The sequence below is a fragment of the Callithrix jacchus genome, chromosome X (genome assembly GCF_049354715.1).
Source record: "Callithrix jacchus isolate 240 chromosome X, calJac240_pri, whole genome shotgun sequence".
NCBI lineage: Eukaryota > Metazoa > Chordata > Mammalia > Primates > Cebidae > Callithrix > Callithrix jacchus.
The window spans coordinates 87,720,745-87,725,673 of record NC_133524.1 but is presented as its reverse complement, the minus strand read 5'-3'; positions in this window follow the sequence as shown (position 1 = coordinate 87,725,673).

Genomic DNA, 4,929 nt, shown 5'->3' with positions numbered 1-4,929 from the left:
GATGATTATCTCAATGGTTGCAGAAATGGCCATCAATAAAATTCAACAGCCCTTCATGCTAAAAATTCTCAATAAACTAGGTTTTGATGGAATGAATCTCAAAATCATAAGAACTATTTATGACAAACCCACAGCCAATATCATACTGAATGGGCAAAAGCTGGAAGCATTCCCTTAGAAAACTAAAACAAAACAAATTTGCCCTTTCTCACAACATAGTATTGGAAGTTCTGTCCAGGGCAATCAGGTAGGAAAAAGAAATAAAGGTATTCAAATAGGAAGAAAGGAAGTCAAATTGTCACTGAAACCTTATTGTCTAATGCCAAAATCTCCTTAAGCTGATAAGCAACTTCATCAAAGTCCCAGCATACAAAATCAATGTGCAAAAATCTCAAGCATTCCTATATACCAATAACAGACACACAGCCAAATCATGAATGAACTCTCATTCCTAATTCCTATGAAGATAATAAAATACCTAGGGATACAACTTAAAAGGGATGTGAAGGACCTCTTCAAAGAGAACTACAAACCACTGCTCAAGAAAATAAGAGAGGACCCAAAAAATGGAAAAACATTACATTTTCATGAATAGGAAGAATCAATATTATGAAATGCCCATACTGCCCAAAGTAATTTATAGATTCAATGCTACTTCCATCAAGCTACCATTGACTTTCTTCACTGAATTAGGAAAAGCAACTTTAAATTTTATATAGAACCACAAAAGAGCCCATATAACCAAGACAATCCTAGGCAAAATAAAAACAAAACTGGAGGCATCACACTACCTGACTTCCACCTATATTACAAGGTTACAGTAACCAAAACAGCATGGTACTGGTACCAAAACAGATATATAGATTAATGGAATGGAACAGAGCTCTCAGAAATAATACCACACATCTACAACTATCTGATCTTTGACAAACCTGACAAAAACAAGCAATGGAAAAGGGATTCCCTTTTTAATAAACAATGTGGGGAAAAAACTGGCTAGCCATATGCAGAAAACTGAAACTGGACCCCTTCCTTATACTTTATACAAAAATTAACTCAAGATGGATTAAAGATTTAGACACAACACCTAAAACCATAAAAAACCCTAGAAGAAAACCTAGGCAATGCCATTCAGGACACAGGCATGGGCAAAAAGTTCATGACTAAAACACTGAATGTAATGGCAACAAAAGCCAAAAATGACAAATGAAATCTCATTAAACTAAAGAGCTTCTGAAAAGCAAAAGAAACTGTCATCAGAGTGAACCTATAAAATGAAAGAAAACTTTTGCAATCTATCCATCTGACAAAGGGCTAATATTCAGAATCTTCAAGGAATTTAAACAAATTTACAAGAAAAATACAAACAACCCCATCAAAAAGTGGATGAAAAATATGAAGACACTTCTCAAAAGAAGACATTTATGAGGCCAAGAAACATATGAAAACAAGCTCATCATCACTGGTGATTAGAGAAATGCAAATCAAAACCACAATGAGATGCCATTCATGCCATTTAGAATAGTGATCATTGCAAATTCAGGAAACATAGATACTAGAGAGGTGGGTAGATAATGTTTTACACTGTTGGTGGGAGTATAAATTAGTTCAACCATTGTGGAAGACAGGGTGGCAATTCCTGAAGGATCTAAAACCAGAAAAACCTTTTGACCCAGCAATCCCATTACTGTGTATCTACCCAAATGATTATAAATCATTGTACTATAAACACACATGCACACATATGTTTATTGCAGCACTGTTCACAACAGCAAAGACTTGGAGCCAACCCAAATGCCCGTCAATAATAGACTAGATAAAGAAAACTATGCAGCCATAAAAAATAATGAAGGGACATGTATGAAGCTGGAAACCATAATTCTCAGCAAACACAGGGACAGAAAACCAAATACCACATGTTCTCACTCATAAGTGGGAGTTGAACAACGAGAACACATGGACACAGGGAGGGGAACATCACACATTGGAGCCTGTCTGGAGGTGGGGCACTGTGGGAGGGATAGCATTAGGAGAAATACCTAATGTAGATGAGGGGTTATGGATGCAGCAAACCACCATGGCACATGTTTACCTATGCAACAAACCTATATGTTCTGCACATGTATCCCAGAAGTTAAAATATAATAAAAATATTTTAATGTATTCATAAAAAGAAAAAAACTCTTTCTTGGCCTACAACTACTATAATACTTATTATGCACACTTAATATGAAAGTTAGAATACAAAGAGTAATATTTCATGTTTACACTAAATAAACAAAACACTAAATGATATTTTACCTTTCTGTAAGAAGCCACAACCAGAAATTTTAGTTGTTTTTCTAAAAAATAATCTTAAAAATAGAAATTTCGGAGACTTTCCTTTACTGATCTGGCAACTAAAAACTTGGAACTTATGGCTCTATCCTAAGAAGTAAAATTCTGAACAAACCAAGAAATCAACAATTGTATTTAGGTCTATCAGTCAAGTAAAGTCATAGGGCAAACCACTACCTCCAACACTGAAAAGAAACAGGTCAATACAGAACATCGCAACTTAGCAGAGTGGAAACCTTTAGACAGATACCTACTTGGGAACCAGTGCTTGGGTAGAAAAGCCTGAAATATAATTAATAAACTACCAGAGGCTCAGTATGGACAAGTATGAGAGTTAAAAACGTCAGTGGAAGAGCTCTAACTTTTGTGCATTTTGGATCCCAGAGCTCAACAAAATTATCTTACTGAATATAAAAAATAAAATCCACTAAAGCTTCTGGCATGGGAGCAGAAAAGTAGTGATTATTTAAAAAAATTTTTTTTGAGACGGGGTCTCTGTCCACTGCCCAGCCTGGAGTGCAGTGGCACAATCACACCTCACTGCAGCCTCAGACACTTAGGCTCAAGTAATCCTTCCGCCTCAGCCTCCTGAGTAGCTGGGACCATAGATGCACACCCTCACACCTGGATAATTCTTGTATTCTTTGTGGAGATGGGGTTTCACTGTGTTTCCGAGGCTGGTGGTGAACTCTTGAGCTCAAGCAATCTGCATGTCTTGGCCTCCCAAACTGCTGAGATTACAGGCATGAGTCACGACAACTGGCTGAAAAGTAACCAGTTTTAAATATGCCATAGCATTCTGTTTTTCTTAAAGGGCTGTCCTCAAGAGAAGTGACTTCACAAGAGCCTAATATATTGAAGTTTTATCAAGGGAAGTACCCAATTCCAGCCCTCTCCAGCAACCTGTTTCATCTCAATTAAAGGCTAATAAAACTTGTTTTTCTCATTCTTTAGCTGACAGACAAGATTTAATTAAAATAATAACAACAACAATATGTTTCATAGATAAGGGACTTAACATTTTAGTACTTTCCAACTTGATCTACAGATTCACAGCAATTCCAGACAAAATCCCAGCAAGTTATATTGTGGATATCAATGACCTGCTTCTGATACAAACAACCCCATCAAAAAAGTGGATGAAAAATATGAACAGACACTTCTCAAAAGAAGACATTTATGAGGCCAAGAAACTCCATCTGCCCATGAAAAATATGAACAGACACTTCTCAAAAGAAGACATTTATGAGGCCAATAAAGCAAAAGACCCAGAATACAATCAACATAGTATTAAAATAAAAACATAGTTGGAGGACTGACACTACCAGACTTCAAAACTTACTATAGGCCAAGCACAATGGTTGACACCTGTAATCTCATAACTTTAGGAGGCCAAGATGGGATAATTGCTTGAGCCTAGCTGTTTAAGACCAGTCTGGGAAACATAGATTTTTGTATCTACAAATAAATAAATCAAATAACCAGGTGTGGTGAGTTTGCATCTGTACATCTGTAGTTCCAGCTAATTAGGAGGCTGAAGCAGGAGGATTATTTGAGCCTGGGAAGTTGAGGCTGCAGTGAGCCATGATTTTGCCACTGCACTCCAGGATGGGCAACAAAGCAAGCCTTCTCCAAAAAAAAGAGAATTTGATATTAAGCTGCAGTAATCAAGACTGTGTAGTATTTGTGAAAGAAGAGAAATAAATAAAACAGAATAGAGAGCACAGAAAAAGATCTCAATATACATAGCCTAGTGATCTTTGATGAAGGTTAAGGCAGTGCTATGCAATAACAATAGTTTTTTCAACAAATAATGCTGGAACAACAGAAAATAATGTGCAAAAGTGATGGTTGATGAAAATATTACATGCTTCATAAAAATTAATTCAAACTCGATTATACTCCTAAATGTAAAATGTAACACTGTAAAAGTCCTGAAGGATAACAGAAAAAATCTATATGACCTTCGGCATCATGATGGCTTTGTAGTTACAACACATAAGGCACAATCTGTGAAGGAAATAATGATAAAAAGGATCTTCTTAAAATTAAAAACTTCTATTCTGCAAAACACAGCCAAGAGGATGAAATGCTAACCACAGGCAGTAAGAAAATATTAACAAAGGCATATATAATAAAATACTATTAACCAAGATATGCAAACAATGCTTAAAACTTAAAAATAATAAAATGAACAACCCAATCTAAAAATGGGCAAAAGATTCAAACAGACACCTTCACAAAATAATACACAGTAATGGCTGAGTAAGAGCTTACCCACAGGCCACTACATTGAAGTGCCGTCTACTGGATCACAGTCTAACCTCAACACTAGAAATACTTTGCTATGATATACTCCTGCAAAAACAAGGACAAAAATTCAAGTACAAATAAAGACCTAACACAAAGCTTTGGTCCACTGAAAACATCCTGAAAAGATGTCTACTGACTGCACTCAAACTACACCACAGTTACAGAAACAATAGCCCATAGAGATGAGACACAACCAGTGCAAGAACTCTAGGAACTCAAAAAGCCAAGTGTCTATTCCTTCAAATGACTATACTAGTTGACCAGCTAGGGTTCTTAAAC